General features: G+C 44.6%; 1 long non-coding RNA gene across 1 annotated transcript; it reads left to right on the top strand.

The window, feature by feature from the left end:
* Positions 1-652: 652 nt before the first annotated feature.
* LOC135530802 (uncharacterized) lies at positions 653-16,700 on the top strand. The gene is made up of 4 exons (XR_010453901.1): positions 653-2,905; positions 14,338-14,511; positions 15,060-15,106; positions 15,665-16,700. It is a non-coding gene; the product is annotated as an uncharacterized LOC135530802 (long non-coding RNA).
* Positions 16,701-19,629: the final 2,929 nt, after the last annotated feature.

The raw sequence follows: 19,629 nt of genomic DNA on the forward strand, positions 1-19,629 counted from the left end.
TTGTGCATGAAAAATGCATTTCTCCGCCTTGACAAAAAGTCCATTCTCCAACAACCTTGAAGCACTCGTCTGACGTGTTGAGCGTGTTCCTGGAGAGAAGAAGAAAAAAAATCAGTATGTCATCCAGGTAAACATATATGAACTGATCAATCATATCTCTCAGCACGTCATTGACGAGTGCCTGGAAAACCGCTGGGGAGTTGGATAGCCCAAAAGGCATGACCAAATATTCGAAGTGCCCTCTGGGGGTGTTAAACGCGGTCTTCCATTCGTCCCCCTCCCTTATGCGAACCAAATGATATGCATTACGTAAATCCAACTTAGTGAACACGGATGCTCCCTGTAACCTTTCAAAGGCGGAGGACATCAACGGTAAGGGATAGGTATTCTTCACTGTGATGTTATTCAACCCACGGTAATCAATGCAAGGACGCAGAGATCCGTCCTTCTTCCCCACAAAGAAGAACCCCGCCCCCGCTGGAGAAGAGGAAGGACGAATGAATTTAGATGCCAGAGAACCAGAGATGTATCTCTCCATAGCCTCCCTCTCAGGAACAGAAAGTGAATATAACTTGCCTTTAGGCGGAGACTCACCTGGCAATAATTCTATTGCACAGTCATAGGGACGATGCGGAGGAAGGGAAGCAGCACGGGACTTACTGAACACCTCCTTCAGGTCGAGGTATTCAACGGGCACGTTAGACAAATCCACTGCCTCCTCTAGAAACACAGAATCAGACACAGACGAACAAGCAGACACTAAACAGGACTCAAGACACTTGTTACTCCACATGGATATAGAGTTATGACCCCAGTCAACTCTGGGGTTGTGTTGGGTGAGCCAAGGGTGGCCGAGAACTAATGGTGCAAGGGGTGAGTCCATGAGTAGGAATGATAGTGTCTCAGTGTGATTGCCAGAAGTGATGAGTGTGATAGGTTCAGTGGTGTGAGAAATGTTGGGGAGTTCTTGACCATTGAGAGCGTTGACGGATATCTTGTGCGTGAGTGAGGTGATAGGGATCTGGAGTTTGTGAGCGAGCTTGAAGTCCATGAAATTACCCTCTGCTCCTGAGTCCAGTAAGGCTTGGGTGTCGTGCGTGTGGGTGGCCCATCTTAGTCTTACCGGGAGGAGAGTAGATGATGAGGTCTTCTCTGTGGTGACACCACCCGATAGTAGCCTCATGTTTACTACCGGGCCTGATCTTTTACCGGGCAGGAGTGGATAAAGTGGCCCGCTCTACCACAGTAGAGACAGAGTCCTTGGGATCTCCGCCTCTCCCTCTCTTCCCGGGAGAGGCGAGCTCTCCCCAGCTGCATGGGTTCGTGAGCGGAGGCTGAACTGGCCGTGTTCCCGACGCTGGCATGCCAGCCCTCCGTGTCGTTATACGGTCTGTTAGGGCATGCTCGGCGGCCAATACGACTCAGACGAGCGTCGACACTCAGGGCTAGTTCCACTAGTCCATTTAAACTCCTGGGAAGGTCCAGAACATAAATCTCCTTCTGGATCCGGTCCTCCAGCCCATGCAGGAACATGTCCCACTGCGCCTCCTCGTTCCACTGACACTCAGCGGCCAGAGTGCGGAATTGAATGGAGTATTCCGATACTGAATGGTCTCCTTGGCGAAGGTCAGCGAGTAGTCTGGCCGTCTCCCTACCCGCCACGGCCCGATCGAAGACCCTTCTCATCTCCTCGGAGAGTGTCTGGAAAGAGGTGCAGCATAGGTCCTGGTTCGCCCACACCGCCGTTCCCCAGAGAGACGCTTTGCCTGATAGCAGTGTGAGTACGAATGCTACCTTAGACTGTTCACGGTTGAAGGTCCGTGGCTGCAACGAGAAATGCATGGAACATCTCGTAAGAAAGGCTCTGCAATAGTCAGGATCACCTGAATAACCCTCTGGTGTCGGTAGCCGTGGCTCTAGCTGGGAATCCGGCTCTGGCGGGGCGGGTTGAACTGCCGGTGTAGGTGGCGCAGCGGAACCCCTCAGATGTTGCAATTGTTGGGTCAGCTGGGATACCTGCGTCGAAAGGGCTTGTACTGCCCGACCTGTGCTGGAGATGTTCTCCTCTTGTTGATCCATTCTCGTGATACTGCGGGAAAGGAATTCGGTCAGACTCGTTGAACTCGCTGCATCCATGGTCTGGTCAGATCGTTCTGTTACAACACAGAGGCGGATGCAAGATGCAAGCAACGATGGTTTTAATGAATGTAGTTCACAGCAGCAACATGACAGACAGACTGTACTCAGAAGGAATCCGACCCAGGAACTCGGGCGCATCTTCCGATCATAACGTGCTGAGAAAACCAGGGAGTGTGTCCAGATGAGTAGGAAGGAGCACAGCAGATAATCCACACAAGAGAAGAGCACGGACACACGACACAACCTCAGAGAAGAAACAACGATCTGACAACAAGAAACACTGGTAACAGAACATATAAAGGGAAGATAAGTGGTTCCAGCTGGCGCAGACAATCAGGCCGAGATTGGGAAACCACGCCCACACAAACACTGGAGAGAGAGAGAGAGAGAGAGAGAGAGAGAGAGCGAGAAAGAGAGACGGAGGCAGTGGATTCATGAACCGTGACAAATATGACCAAACAGTTCTAGGAGACGGAAGATGAATATATATGTTGTTTGGGAGAATTAACTAAATGCATATTCCATTGTCCTTCTACACTACTGGTGTTAAATTAACAGTGTGTTTGTGAAGTCATGATGTTCTCTTTGTCAGGCTGTCAGGCTGTGGAGTCACAGAGGAAGGCTGTGCTTCTCTGGTCTCAGCTCTGAGGTCAAACCCCTCACACCTGAGAGAGCTGGACCTGAGTAACAATGACCTGAAGGATTCAGGAGTGAAGCTGCTCTCTGCTGGACTGGGGAATCCCCACTGTAAACTGGAGACTCTGTGGTCAGTATTCATGTAGTTGGTCAACAAGTGATAACTGTTCACCAGATCCACATGTGTTTACCAGACACACATAGTCCACACCATATGTGTTTGGACAGTGAAGCTTACAGTTTTACATGTGGTGCTCTGCTCCAGCATTTTGGATTTGAGACAGAATGTTTCGTATTAGATGACAGTACAGAATGTCACATTTCACATACATATTTATGTTTGTTAAATCATTTTATGTTTGTACAGTGGCTTGCAAAGGTTTTCACGCCCCTTGGTATTTTTCCTATTTTTCTGCCTAAAAACCTGTATTTAAAATACATGTTTTGGGGGTTTGTATCAGTTGATTTACACAACATGCCTACCACTTTGAAGATGCAAAATATGTTTTGTTGTTAAACAACCCAATATGTACAAAAGAAAATAACTTGTGTGTTCATCCACTAACTATTCACCCCCCCAATGTCAATACTTTGTAGATCCACCTTTTGCAGCAATTACAGCTGCAAGTCTCTTGGGGTATGTCTCTATAAGCTTGGCACATTTAGCCACTGGGATGTTTGACCATTTTTCAAGGCAAAACTGCTCCAGCTCCTTCAAGTTGGATGGGTTCCGCTGGTGTACAGCAAGTGTTGCTTTAGCAGTCTCAAAATCTCTGGAAGACTGAAACAGGTTTCCCTCAAGAATTTCCCTGTATTTAGTGCCATCCATCATTCCTTCAATTCGAACCAGTTTCCCAGTCCCTGCCGATGAAAAACATCCCCACAGCATGATGCTGCCACCACCATGCTTCACTGTGGGGAAGGTGTTATCGGGGTGATGAGAGGTGTTGGGTTTGCGCCAGACATAGCATTTTCAATTTTAGTCTCATCTGACCAGAGTACTTTCTTCCATATGTTTAGAGAGTCTCACCCATGCCTTTTGGCAAACGCCAAACGTGTTTGCTTATTTTTTTCTTTAAAGCAATGTATTTTTTTGGGCCACACTTCCGTAAAGCCCAGCTCTGTGGAGTGTACGGCTTAAAGTGGTCCTGTGGACAGATAGTCCAATCTCCGCTGTGGAGCTTTGCAGCTCCTTCAGGGTTATCTTTGGTCTCTTTGTTGCCAATCTGATTAATGCCCTCCTTGCCTGGTCAGAGAGTTTTGGTGGGCGGCCCTCTCTTGGCAGGTTTGTTGTGGTGCCAAATTCTTTCCATTTTTTAATAATGGATTTAATGGTGCTCCGTGGGATTTTCAAAATGTCAGATATTTTTTTATAACCCAACCCTGATCTGAACTTCTCCACAACTCTGTCCCTGACCTGTTTGGAGAGCTCTGTGGTCTTCATGGTGCCGCTTGCTTGGTGGTGTTGTAGACTCTGGGGCCTTTCAGAACAGGTGTATATATACTGAGATCATGTGACAGATCATGTCACACTTAGATTGCACACAGGTGGACTTTATTTAACTAATTATCTGACTTCTGAAGGTAATTGGTTGCACCAGATCTTATTTAGGGGCTTCATAGCAAAGGGGGTGAATACATATGCACATACCACTTTTCTGTTTTTAATTGTATTTTTTTAAAGAAGTTATTTTTATTTTATTTCTCTTGACCAATTCGGACTATTTTGTGTTTGTCCATTACATGAAATCCAAATATGATCTACTTAAATGACATGTTGTAATGCAACCAAATAGGAACACCGCCAAAGGAGATGAATACCTCTGCAAGGCCCTGTAGTTCTCTAGTAGTCTACCATTTGAAGAGGTCTTAATTATTTGGACATATTCACATATATTGGTAATGGTGAGAGGTTAGTATGTTTTGTTGTAGCCTCTGTTATTGGTAACGGTGAGAGGTTAGCATGTTTTGTTGTAGATTCTGTTATTGGTAATGGTGAGAGGTTAGCATGTTTTGTTGTAGCCTCTGTTATTGGTAATGGTGAGAGGTTAGCATGCTTTGTTGTAGCCTCTGTTATTGGTAACGGTGAGAGGTTAGTATGTTTTGTTGTGGCCTCTGTTATTGGTAATGGTGAGAGGTTAGCATGTTTTGTTGTGGCCTCTGTTATTGGTAATGGTGAGAGGTTAGCATGTTTTGTTGTAGCCTCTGTTATTGGTAATGGTGAGAGGTTAGCATGTTTTGTTGTAGTCTCTGTTATTGGTAATGGTGAGAGGTTAGCATGTTTTGTTGTAGTCTCTGTTATTGGTAATGGTGAGAGGTTAGCATGTTTTGTTGTAGTCTCTGTTATTGGTAATGGTGAGAGGTTAGCATGCTTTGTTGTGGCCTCTGTAACTTTCTCACTCATTATTATTCATGATTCATTCATGATCTTTCTCAGTCATGGGCTTGATGTAGTCATTGTGTTCAAGGAATATGGGACCAAATATACTTTTGACTAATTTCATTTACTTTAAGTGTCAGAGTGCTTATGAATACTTATGACTTCTTCAAAAAAATGTTTTTTCACCTTTATTTAACCAGGTAGACTAGTTGAGAACACCTTTATTGAACCAGGTAGGCTAGTTGAGAACACCTTTATTGAACCAGGTAGACTAGTTGAGAACACCTTTATTTAACCAGGTAGACTAGTTGAGAACACCTTTATTTAACCAGGTAGACTAGTTGAGAACACCTTTATTTAACCAGGTAGACTAGTTGAGAACACCTTTATTTAACCAGGTAGGCTAGTTGAGAACACCTTTATTTAACCAGGTAGACTAGTTGAGAACACCTTTATTTAACCAGGTAGGCTAGTTGAGAACACCTTTATTTAACCAGGTAGACTAGTTGAGAACACCTTTATTTAACCAGGTAGACTAGTTGAGAACACCTTTATTTAACCAGGTAGGCTAGTTGAGAACACCTTTATTTAACCAGGTAGACTAGTTGAGAACACCTTTATTTAACCAGGTAGACTAGTTGAGAACACCTTTATTTAACCAGGTAGACTAGTTGAGAACACCTTTATTTAACCAGGTAGACTAGTTGAGAACACCTTTATTTAACCAGGTAGACTAGTTGAGAACACCTTTATTTAACCAGGTAGGCTAGTTGAGAACACCTTTATTTAACCAGGTAGACTAGTTGAGAACACCTTTATTTAACCAGGTAGACTAGTTGAGAACACCTTTATTTAACCAGGTAGACTAGTTGAGAACACCTTTATTTAACCAGGTAGACTAGTTGAGAACACCTTTATTTAACCAGGTAGACTAGTTGAGAACACCTTTATTTAACCAGGTAGACTAGTTGAGAACACCTTTATTTAACCAGGTAGGCTAGTTGAGAACACCTTTATTTAACAATGGTAGACTAGTTGAGAACACCTTTATTTAACCAGGTAGACTAGTTGAGAACACCTTTATTTAACCAGGTAGACTAGTTGAGAACACCTTTATTTAACCAGGTAGACTAGTTGAGAACACCTTTATTTAACCAGGTAGGCTAGTTGAGAACACCTTTATTTAACCAGGTAGACTAGTTGAGAACACCTTTATTTAACCAGGTAGACTAGTTGAGAACACCTTTATTTAACCAGGTAGACTAGTTGAGAACACCTTTATTTAACCAGGTAGACTAGTTGAGAACAAGTTCTCATTTGCAACTGCGACCTGGCCAAGATAAAGCATAGCAGTGTGAACAGACAACACAGAGTTACACATGGAGTAAACAATTAACAATCAAAATCCAACAACTGTGTCATTGTAAATTGAGTGAACTAAAAGTGAATGATGGAGGATGAGATCCCAAATAAGACTCCACTGGAGAGGGCAGAGGAGCATCTAAATTCACTCTATGCAGCCCGGAGAGTCAAACTTGGAGTGTGTACACGCAAAATGAATGAAATAAAAGTCCTTGTTGATGGAGGAAACATTGAAACTGTGGATGAGAGTCTTGAAGCATTTCATGCTGTTCTCAATGATGTTAAGAATGCTCATGATTCTGTGCTAGAGCTGGTCAGAGGAGGAATACAAACAGGAGAGCATTAACTATTATCAACTCGGAATGAGAACTTATGAACATTTCCTGAAAGAGGTGGAAATATGGAAAAAAGCTGAAATCGAGCCACAAACGCTCATTGAGCCACACGACAGCATTTCCAATGTGTCAAAAACATCAAGAAAAACAAAGTAAGACTGCTTCCTCAGTGTCCTCCGCACGCCTAAAAGCTGAGGCAGAACGAGCAGCTCTACTAGCTCTGGAAAATAGATATGGAATATGGAAAATACATATTATGACCTGTCTGTATGCCCAGCATGCTCTCTGTTAGAGCCGATTTGGACATATTTGTATAAAAGACTGAACATACGGAGCTCCATGTACATTTGTGTAAATATATTAAATATTAATGTAAATTATGAAATATTAGGTACGTACCTTTTATGATTTATATTTACCTGATTGAGATATATTCATTTGTTGTTTGTGTTTGTGGTAAGTGTGTTAGGATAAAGGCAGGAAGTTGGGCCTTCGGGAGAGGGAGTCCTTGCTAGACGCGGGAGCGGTATAGTTTTTTGACCATACAGACAGGTCATAATATGTATTTTCCATATCAAGTATTCTATGCATTAAGTTGATTGGAGAATCATTTATTTGTTAGATATAAGAAGAATAAACATTTGTGTTGCACCATATCCCTGGATGTCATTGAATGTTTGGCCGTTTGGAAACCTTGAGTGTGCACTGTTTGCGTACCAAACAACCCCGCTTCAGGCTTGGGCAGTGGCTATGGTAAAGACGAAAGGAAGCCACTACACCCTCCAATTTGACACACTGAACTCTGTCTGCAAAGTAGTTGGTGAACCAGGCAAGGCAGTCATCAGAAAAACCGAGGCTACTGAGTCTGCTGATAATAATATGGTGATTGACAGAGTCGAAAGCCTTGGCAAGGTCGATGAAGACCGGCTGCACAGTTCTGTCTTTTATCGATGGCAGTTATGATATTGTTTAGTACCTTGAGCGTGGCTGAGGTGCACCCGTGACCGGCTCGGAAACCAGACTGCACAGCGGAGAAGGTACGGTGGGATTCGAGATGGTCAGTGACCTGTTTGTTGACTTGGCTTTCGAAGACCTTAGATAGGCAGGGCAGGATGGATATAGGTCTGTAACAGTTTGTGTCCAGGGTGTCTCCCCCTTTGAAGAGGGGGATGACTGCGGCAGCTTTCCAATCCTTGGGGATCTCAGATATACGAAAGAGGTTGAACAGGCTGGTAATAGGGGTTGTGACAATGGCGGCGGATAGTTTCAGAAATAGAGGGTCCAGATTGTCAAGCCCAGCTGATTTGTACTGGTCCAGGTTTTGCAGCTCTGTCAGAACATCTGCTATCTGGATTTGGGTAAAGGAGAACCTGGAGAGGCTTTGGCGAGTAGCTCAGGGGGTGGGGGGTGGAGCTGTTGGCCGAGGTTGGAGTAGCCAGGAGGAAGGCATGGCCAGCCGTTGAGAAATGCTTGTTGAAGTTTTCGATAATAATTGATTTATCAGTGGTGACCGTGTTACCTAGCCTCAGTGCAGTGGGCAGCTGGGAGGAGGGGCTCTTGTTCTCCATGGACTTCACAGTGTCCCAGAAATTTTTGGAGTTAGAGCTACAGGATGCAAATTTCTGCCTGAAGAAGCTGGCCTTTGCTTTCCTGACTGACTGCGTGTATTTGTTCCTGACTTCCCTGAACAGTTGCATATCGCGGGTGTCACGCCTTGGTCTTAGTATTTTGTGTTTTAGTTAATTAGTTGGTCAGGTCAGGGTGTGACATGGGTTTATGTTATTGTGTTGTCGTATTGGGGTTTTTGTAGGCATTGGGATTGTGGTTGATTAGGGGTGTGTTTAGTTTAGGTTTGGCTGCCTGAGGCGGTTCTCAATCAGTCAGGTGATTCTTGTTGTCTCTGATAGGGAACCGTATTTAGGTAGCCTGGGTTTCACTGTGTATTTCGTGGGTGATTGTTCCTGTCTCTGTGTAGTTTCACCAGATAGGCTGTACTTAGGTTTCACGTTCCGTTTTGTTGTTTTGTATTTGTCTCAGTATTTTCATGTAATCGTCATTTGTTTCATTAAAAAACATGAGTAACCAACACGCTGCATTTCAGTCTGACTCTCTTTCGACAAACGAAGAACGCCGTTACAGCGGGGACTATTCAATGCTATTGTAGTCTGCCACAGGATGTTTTTGTACTGGTCAAGGGCAGTCAGGTCTGGAGTGAACCAAGGGCTATATCTGTTCTTAGTTCTGCATTTTTTGAACGGAGCATGCTTATCTAAAATGGTGAGGAAGTTACTTTTAAAGATTGACCAGGCATCCTCAACTGACGGGATGAGGTCAATATCCTTCCAGGATACCCGGGCCAGGTGGATTAGAAAGGCCTGCTCACAGAAATGTTTTAGGGAGCATTTGACAGTGATGAGGGGTGGTCGTTTGACTGCGGATCCGCAGCGGATACAGGCAACGAGGCAGTGATTGCTGAGATCCTGGTTGAAGACAGCAGAGGTGTATTTGGAGGGCCAGTTGGTCAGGATGACGTCTATGAGGGTGCCCTTGTTTACAGATTTAGGGTTGTACCTGGTGGGTTCCTTGATGATTTGTGTGAGATTGAGGGCATCTAGCTTAGATTGTAGGACTGCCGGGGTGTTAAGCATATCCCTGTTTAGGTCACCTAACAGAACAAACTCTGAAACTATATGGGGGGCGATCAATTCACAAATGGTGTCCAGGGCACAGCTGGGAGCTGAGGGGGGGTCGGTAGCAGGCGGCAACAGTGAGAGACTTATTTCTGGAGAGTCATTTTTAAAATTAGTAGTTTGAACTGTTTGGGTATGGAGCTGGAAAGTATGACATTACTTTGCAGGCTATCTCTGCAGTAGACTGCAACTCCTCCCCTTTGGCAGTTCTATCTTGACGGAAAATGTTATAGTTGGGTATGGAAATCTCAGAATTTTTGGTGGCCTTCCTGAGCCAGGATTCAGACACGGCAAGGACATCAGGGTTAGCAGAGTGTGCTAAAGCAGTGAGTAAAACAAACTTAGGGAGGAGGCTTCTGACGTTGACATGCATGAAACCAAGGCTTTTTCGATCACAGAAGTCAACAAATGAGGGTGCCTGGGGACATGCAGGGCCTGGGTTTACCTCCACATCACCCGCGGAACAGAGGAGGAGTAGTATGAGGGTGCCGCTAAAGGCTATCAAAACTGGTCGCCTAGAGCGTTGGGGACAAAGAATAAAAGGAGCAGATTTCGGGCATGGTAGAATATATTCAGGGCATAATGCGCAGACAGGGGTATGGTGGGGTGCGGGTACAGCGGAGGTAAGCCCAGGCACTGCGTGATGATAAGAGAGGTTGTATCTCTGGACGTGCTGGTTGTAATGGGTGAGGTCACCGCATGTGTGGGAGGTGGGACAAAGGAGGTATCAGAGGTATGAAGAGTGGAACTAGGGGCTCCATTGTAAACTAAAACAATGATAACTAACCTGAACAACAGTATACAAGTCACATTGACATTTGAGAGAGACATACAGCGAGGCATACAGTAATTACAGGTGTTGAATGGGAGAGCTAGCTAAAACAGTAGCTAAAACAGTACGTGAGACAACAGCTAATCAGCTAGCACAACAACAGCAGGTAAAATAGCGTTGACTTGGCAGAGAGGGTCGTATTAACTACACACAGAGCCTGAGTGCGGCTGGGGCCGTCAGATAAAACAGAAACAAACAGAATGGAGTACCGTGATTAATGGACAATCCAGCATGCATCAGCTATGTAGCCAAGTGATCACAGTGTCCAGGGGGCAGCGGTGGATGGGACAGGGAAGCGAGACTGGCGAGTATTATCCAGGCAAAAAAAAAAATACTGTCTGGCTGTGCAGAATGACTAAATAACTTATAGCTAGTTATCAAATCAAAAATCTAATCTAATTTTATTTGTCACACACACATGGTTAGCAGATGTTAATGCGAATGTAGCGAAATGCTTGTGCTTCTAGTTCTGACAATGCAGTAATAACCAACAAGTAATCTAACTAACAATTCCAAACTACTGTCTTATACACAGTCTAAGGGGATAAAGAATATGTACATAAAGATATATGAATGAGTGATGGTACAGAGCAGCATAGGCAAGATACTGTAGATGGTATCGAGTACAGTATATACATATGAGATGAGTATGTAAACAAAGTGGCATAGTTAGTGGCTAGTGATACATGTATTACACAAGGATGCAGTAGATGATATAGAGTACAGTGTATACGTATACATATGAGATGAATAATGTAGGGTATGTAAACATTATATTAGGTAGCATTGTTTAAAGTGGCTAGTGATATATTTTACATAATTTCCCATCAATTCCCATTATTAAAGTGGCTGGAGTTGAGTCAGTGTGTTGGCAGCAGCCACTCAATGTTAGTGGTTGCTGTTTAACAGTCTGATGGCCTTGAGATAGAAGCTGTTTTTCAGTTTCTCGGTCCCAGCTTTGATGCACCTGTACTGACCTCGCCTTCTGGATTATAGCGGGGTGAACAGGCAGTGGCTCGGGTGGTTGTTGTCCTTGATGATCTTTATGGCCTTCCTGTAACATCGGGTGGTGTAGGTGTCCTGGAGGGCAGGTAGATTGCCCCCGGTGATGCGTTGTGCAGACCTCACTACCCTCTGGAGAGCCTTACGGTTGTGGGCGGAGCAGTTGGCGTACCAGGCGGTGATACAGTCCGCCAGGATGCTCTCGATTGTGCCTCTGTAGAAGTTTGTGAGTGCTTTTGGTGACAAGCCAAATTTCTTCAGCCTCCTGAGGTTGAAGAGGCACTGCTGCGCCTTCTTCACGATGCTGTCTGTGTGAGTGGACCAATTCAGGTTGTCTGTGATGTGTATGCCGAGGAACTTAAAACTTACTACCCTCTCCACTACTGTTCCATCGATGTGGATAGGGGGTGTTCCCTCTGCTGTTTCCTGAAGTCCACAACCATCTCTTTAGTTTTGTTGACGTTGAGTGTGAGGTTATTTTCCTGACACCACACTCCGAGGGCCCTCACCTCCTCCCTGTAGGCCGTCTCGTCGTTGTTGGTAATCAAGCCTACCACTGTTGTGTCATCCGCAAACTTGATGATTGAGTTGGATGCGTGCGTGGCCACGCAGTCGTGGGTGAACAGGGAGTACAGGAGAGGGCTCAGAACGCACCCTTGTGGGGCCCCAGTGTTGAGGATCAGCGGGGTGGAGATGTTGCCTACCCTCACCACCTGGGGGCGGCCCGTCAGGAAGTCCAGTACCCAGTTGCACAGGGCGGGGTCGAGACCCAGGGTCTCGAGCTTGATGACGAGCTTGGAGGGAACTATGGTGTTAAATGCCGAGCTTTAGTCGATGAACAACATTCTCACATAGGTATTCCTCTTGTCCAGATGGGTTAGGGCAGTGTGCAGTGTGGTTGAGATTGCATCGTCTGTGGACCTATTTGGGCGGTAAGCAAATTGGAGTTTGTCTAGGGTGTCAGGTAGGGTGGAGGTGATATGGTCTTTGACAAGTCTCTCAAAGCACTTCATGATGACGGAAGTGAGTGTTATGGGGCGGTAGTCGGTAGTCGTTTAGCTCAGTTACCTTAGCTTTCTTGGGAACAGGAACAGTGGTGGCCCTCTTGAAGCAGTGAGCTGGTTAGCTTCTGAAAGTTCTTGAATGTGTTCTAAAAATTAAAAAAATAATAGCGATTCCGTATCACATTGGGTGAGGCAGGTTACCGGAAGGTATAATCAAATCAAAAATCGAAATCGATTGAAAGTAAATATGGGTCCAGTGAGTGGTTGGGCTGGCTGGGGACGCGGCGATTCAGACAGTTTGCAAGCTTGTGCTAACAAGCTAACAGTTAGTAGGCCGTGGCTAAACAAGCTAGCAGTTAGCCGACCGGGGCTAAACAAGCTATCAGTTAGCAGGCTGGGGCTAAACAAGCTAGCAGTTAGCAGACCGGGGCTAAACAAGCTAGCAGTTAGCAGGCCCGGGGCTAAACAAGCTAGCAGTTAGCAGGCCGAATTAGCAAGCAAGCAGATAGCAAGGGCTAGAAAGTTAGAAAGTTAGCCTTTGGGGGACGTCGCGATGGGGTTAAGTCTGTTATGCCTCTTCATGCGGTGACATCGATAGACCGGTCATGGGTCCGGATATTGTAGCCTAGGAGTATGCTTCAGTGGTAGCACAGGAGCTCTGGCCGGGCTAGCTTCAAGCTAAGTGGATGGAAACGCTAGCCAGGAGTAGTCACACAAACACAAACACACACTGGACAAACACACACTGGAGGACTAGATACATAAAGGGCTTTAATGTTTCTCAACGTTGAACCAGATATGTATTAATATACCCTCAAATAAAAGGTGACATTATATACTGTCACCTCATATGAAACATTTGATCTGAAATCCAAAATGTTGGAGTACAGAGCCAAATTTAAAATGTTAGCTTCACTGTCAAAATAGATATGGTGTGGACCTTATACTCAATACAATCTATATCTGATTCCTCACTGTCTAAATAGATATGGTGTGGACTGTATACTCAATACAATCTAAATCTGATACCTCACTGTCTAAATAGATATGGTGTGGACTGTTTACTCAATACAATCTAAATCTGATACCTCACTGTCTAAAAAGATATGTGTGGACTGTTTCCTCAATACAATCTAGATCTGATTCCTCACTGTCTAAATAGATATGGTGTGGACTGTTTACTCAATACAATCTAAATCTGATTCCTCACTGTCTAAATAGATATGGTGTGGACTGTATACTCAATACAATCTAAATCTGATACTTCACTGTCTAAATAGATATGGTGTGGACTGTATACTCAATACAATCTAAATCTGATTCCTCACTGTCTGTCTTTTGACTGATACTGCTTTATAAACTGGTCTGGTCAGTCTACTATAATACTGTATTTGTACTATAGATGTTTCTATCTGCTGTCACAGTCGTTGTAACATTCTATAGATGTTTCTATCTGATGTCACAGTCGTTGTAACATTCTTCTTTATTTACAGGAAGAAAAAAAAACTAACAAAATGAACCATGAAGCAATATGTCAGAACAGGCAACTAAACATAGAATAACAACCCACAAATAAACCATTTGGAACCAAATATGGTTCCCAATCAGAGACAACGATAAACAGCTGCCTCTGATTGAGAACCAATCCAGGCAACCTTAGACATACAAACACCTTGACTAGACAAACCCCATAGATGTACAAAAACTAAACAAGCCCTCGTCACACGCTGACCTAACTAAAATAATAAAGAAAACAAAGTTAACTAAGGTCAGGGCGTGACATCTGCAGGCAATACTTTGATCATTTGTCATTTATAATAATGATACATTAATTTATGAATAGATATGGCAGGTTTCAGGACACTGATATATCTGAATATATTGAAAAAATATACTGCCACTATTTTCACCACCAAAGAATAGCAGTGTGATTTTAATATGATTTGACTCTTTGCAGGCTGTCAGGCTGTCTAGTCACAGAGGAAGGCTGTGCTTCTCTGGTCTCAGCTCTGAGGTCAAACCCCTCACACCTGAGAGAGCTGGACCTGAGCTACAATCACCCAGGAGACTCAGGAGTCAGACTGCTCTCTGCTGGACTGGAGGATCCACACTGCAGACTGGAGAAACTCAAGTATGTAGAGGGTTTATGTCAATGTTCATATCAGACATGTTGGACTTATCAGGCTGGTTAAGTGTGTGTCCAGTCTGTCTAGTATGTGTGTCTCCAGTGTGTGCGTGTGTGTCTGGTATGTGTGTGTGTCCTGTGTGTGTGTCCTATGTGTATTTGTGAGTTCCGTGTTCAGTGAGTTTGGTGTGTGTGAGTTCAGTGTGTGTTTCCAATGTGTGTGCGTAATTCACTTAATGACACACACTCTGGACACTCACACACAGGGCACACACACAAACACTCAGACACACACAAACACACACTGGACACACACACAGACTGGACACAATCACACACTGGACACACAGACAAACTGACTCAAACTGGACACACACACACACAAACATTTGCATGATATATGCTATGTGTGTGTGTGTGTGTGAGTCCAGTTTGTCTGTGTGTGTCCAGTGTGTGATTGTCTCCAGTGTGTGTGTGTGTGTGTGTGTGTGTGTGTGTGTGTGAGTTCAGGTGTATACCTCAATGACTGTCTGTTCTTCTGCTTACTGCTACAGTGTGGAACATGGTGGAGAGAACAGAATGAAACCTGGACTTAGAAAATGTGAGTGTTGACTGCTGTGAAGAATATGACTAAGAATAAGTCTTAATTCAAGTTAAGTCAAAGTCAAAGACCACCATCATTACTTACTTGGTCATATTAAATATCAGCTCTACAGAAGCAGAAATCAGGGACACCAAAGTTTACAAAGAGTTGCTTTGACAATGTGTGTCTGTGTGGCGTGTTGTAAATGTAAATGTGTGTGTGTGGCGTCTACCATATTTGTGTTCATGTATAACGGTGTATGTGTTATTTTAAAAGTGTTTGTTTGGGTTCATGCATACAGTTGTGTGTGTGTTTGTAATTAATGTGTGTGTAAGGCGTGTTCGTGTTACTTAAGAAATGTGTGTGTGTGTGTGTGTGTGTGTGTAATTAATGGGAATAAGTGTGTTTTATATTACCATACAGTATAACATATGATCATTCAACAGTCTCAAGTTACCTTAACTTCTCCTTTTGATACCTAGAAACATCTACATTAAATGATTTAGTGAAAAGTGAGTTAACATTCTAATGTGAATGATGATGATTTCTAATATTGTGTCTGGTTTCATCCATCAGATGTCTGTGATCTCACACTGGACCCAAACACAGTAAACAGACGCCTCTCTCTGTCTGAGGAGAACAGAAAGGTGACATGGAGGAGAGAGGAGCAGCCGTATCCTGATCACCCAGAGAGATTTGAGGTCTGGGGACAGGTGCTGTGTAGAGAGGGTCTGACTGGGCGCTGTTACTGGGAGGTAGAGTGGAGTGGGGGGCTGTTATAGGAGTGACATATAAAGGAATCAACAGGAGAGGAGGGGGTGATGACTGTTGGCTTGGACACAATGACAAGTCCTGGAGTCTGTTCTGCTCTGACAACAGATACAGAGCCTGTCACAATAATAATCTCACTACCATAGACGTCCCCTCCTCCAGCCCCCACAGAGTAGGAGTGTATCTGGACTGGCCAACCGGCACTCTGTCCTTCTATAGAGCCTCCTCTGACACACTGTCCCACCTGATCACATTCACCCCCACATTCACTGAGCCCCTCTATCCAGTTATTAGGGTTTGTTATGACTCCTCAGTGTCCCTGAAATAATAACTTGACACACACACACACACACAGGACACACATTCTCTCTGTCAGTGATGCATGCTGGACAAACACACACGCTGGACACACACACACACTGGACTTGAACACACTGGACTCACACACACACTGGACACACACACACACACACACACACACACACACTGTACAAACAAATACACACACACACACACGACAAACAAACACACACAAACAGTGGGTACACACACACACACTGGACACACACACACACACAGGACAAACACACACACAGGACAAACACACACACAGGACAAACAGATACACACACACACACTGGACAAACACACACATGTGCGTCTTCCTATAGTTGTGAGGACCTCTTCCAATAACACCGTTAAAATTCCAATGTGATAATTTGTTGTCTTTTATGTTGAAAAACAAATTGTATAATTATATATGGACATACGCTCCATAGTTGTACAAGTATACAAGGATATATTGTACTTTTCATAATAAAACATACTTGAAACAAGAAAAGCATGTTGATTGTGAAAACAGTTTAGTTATTGATTTTACGTTTCCTCTGTCAGGTTGACGTTAACCTGCGACTGGTTGAAACATGAAACAAATATGAAATGAAATACGAAACAATTAAATATGTGGAATAGAATTAAACAAATTGTACAATTAGTACAACAGTGTTGTAATGCAGGGTTACTATAGCAATAGAGTGTTGTGATGCAGGGTTACTATAGCAACAGAGTGTTGTAATGCAGGATTACTATAGCAACAGAGTGTTGTACTGCAGGGTTACTATAGCAACAGAGTGTTGAGATGCAGGGTCACTATAGCAACAATGTTGTGATGCAGGGTCACTATAGCAACAATGTTGTGATGCAGGGTCACTATAGCAACAATGTTGTGATGCAGGGTCACTATAGCAACAATGTTGTGATGCAGGGTCACTATAGCAACAGTGTTGTGATGCAGGATCACTATAGCAACATAGTGTTGTGATGCAGGATCACTATAGCAACGTAGTGTTGTGATGCAGGGTCACTATAGCAACAGACTTCTCTCTGCTCTCTCTGCTCTCTCTGCCCCCCTCTTGCTGCTCTCTGCACTCTCTTCTCTGCTCTCGCTGCACTCTTCTCTCTGCTCTCTCTGCTCTCTGTCCTCTTCTCTCTGCTCTCTCTGTCCTCTTCTCTCTCTCGCTCTCTATCTGCACTCTCAGCCTGCTCTCTGTTCTCTGCTCTCTCTGTCCTCTCTCTCTCTTTGCTCTATTCTTTCTCACTCTCTTTGCTTTCTCAGCCTGCTCTCTGCTCCCTCTCTCTCTGCTCTCTGTTCTCTACTCTCTCAATCCCTCTGTTCTCGCTGCTCTGCTCTCTGCTCTCTCTCTCCCTCTGCTCTCTCTGTTCTGTTCTCTGCTCTCTCTGTTCTCTCTCTGCTCTGCTCTGCTGCTCTCTTTCTGTTCTCTGCTCTCTCTGCTCTCTTGTCTCTCTGTTCTCTGCTCTCTTTGCCTCTGCTCTCTGTTCTCTGCTCTCACTCCCTCTGCTCTCTCCCTTCTCTCTCTCTCTCTCTTTTCCTCCTCTGCTCTGCTTTTGCTCTGCCCTCTTTCTCTGCCCTCTTTCTCTGCCCTCTTTCTCTGCCCTCTTTCTCTGCCCTCTCTGCTCTCTTCTGCTTTCTCAGCCTGCTCTCTGCACTCTGGCCTCTTTCCCTCTGCTCTCTCCTCTCTCTCTATGCTCTCTCTGCTCTCCGCTCTCTCTCTGCTCTCTCAGCCTGCTCGCTATCTCCCTCTGCTCTCTCTGTTCTCTCCTCTCTCACTTACTCTGCTCTCTATCTGCTTACTTTCTGCTCTCTCTCTGCCCTCTCACTCTTTGCTCTCTGCTTGCTCTCTCTCCTCTCTCTCTCACTCTGCTCTCTCTCTCTCTGCACTCTCAGCCTACTCTCTGCTGTCTCTCTCTGCTCTCTCTCCCTCTCTGATCCCTCTCTCTCTGATCCTGCTCTTCTCTCTGCTCTCTCTTCGCTCTGTTCTCTGCTCTCCCTCTGCACTCTCTCCCTCTGCTCTGTCCGCTCTCTCTCTCTCTCTGCCCTTTGTTCTCTCTGCTCTCTCAGCCTGCTCTCTCTCTCTCTGTGCTCTCCCTCTCTCTCTCTGCTCTCCCTCTCTCTCTCTCTCTCTGCTCTCCCTCTCTCTCTCTCTCCCTCTCTCTGCTCTCCCTCTCTCTCTCTCCCTCTCTCTCTGCTCTCCCTGCTCTCCCTCTCTCTCTGCTCTCCCTGCTCTCCCTCTGCTCTCCCTCTCTCTCTCTCTGCTCTCCCTCTCTGCTCTCCCTCTCTTTAATGCTCCCTGCTCTCTCAGCCTGCACTCTTCTCTCTCTCTCTGCTCCCTCTTTCTCTCGCACACTCTCTGCTCTCTCTGAGTGGGTCCATCTACCGGGAGGTGGTTAACTAGTCTGTATATATAAAGTTCTGAGTGGGTCCATCTACTGGGAGGTGGTTAACTAGTCTGTATATATAAAGTTCTGTGTGGGTCCATCTACTGGGAGGTGGTAAACTAGTCTGTATATATACAGTTCTGTGTGGGTCCATCTACTGGGAGGTGTTTAACTAGTCTGTATATATAAAGTTCTGTGTGGGTCCACCTACTGGGAGGTGTTTAACTAGTCTGTATATATAAAGTTCTGTGTGGGTCCATCTACTGGGAGGTGTTTAACTAGTCTGTATATATAAAGTTCTGTGTGGGTCCATCTACTGGGAGATGTTTAACTAGTCTGTATATATAAAGTTCTGTGTGGGTCCATCTACTGGGAGGTGGTTAACTAGTCTGTATATATACAGTTCTGTGTGGGTCCACCTACTGGGAGGTGTTTAACTAGTCTGTATATATAAAGTTCTGTGTGGGTCCATCTACTGGGAGGTGGTTAACTAGTCTGTATATATAAAGTTCTGTGTGGGTCCATCTACTGGGAGGTGGTTAACTAGTCTGTATATATACAGTTCTGTGTGGGTCCATCTACTGGGAGGTGTTTAACTAGTCTGTATATATAAAGTTCTGTGTGGGTCCACCTACTGGGAGGTGTTTAACTAGTCTGTATATATAAAGTTCTGAGTGGGTCCATCTACTGGGAGGTGTTTAACTAGTCTGTATATATAAAGTTCTGTGTGGGTCCATCTACTGGGAGATGTTTAACTAGTCTGTATATATAAAGTTCTGTGTGGGTCCATCTACTGGGAGGTGGTTAACTAGTCTGTATATATACAGTTCTGTGTGGGTCCACCTACTGGGAGGTGTTTAACTAGTCTGTATATATAAAGTTCTGTGTGGGTCCATCTACTGGGAGGTGGTTAACTAGTCTGTATATATAAAGTTCTGTGTGGGTCCATCTACTGGGAGGTGGTTAACTAGTCTGTATATATAAAGTTCTGTGTGGGTCCATCTACTGGGAGGTGGTTAACTAGTCTGTATATA

Source organism: Oncorhynchus masou, unplaced genomic scaffold (genome assembly GCF_036934945.1).
Source record: "Oncorhynchus masou masou isolate Uvic2021 unplaced genomic scaffold, UVic_Omas_1.1 unplaced_scaffold_1425, whole genome shotgun sequence".
Classification (NCBI taxonomy): Eukaryota; Metazoa; Chordata; class Actinopteri; order Salmoniformes; family Salmonidae; genus Oncorhynchus; species Oncorhynchus masou.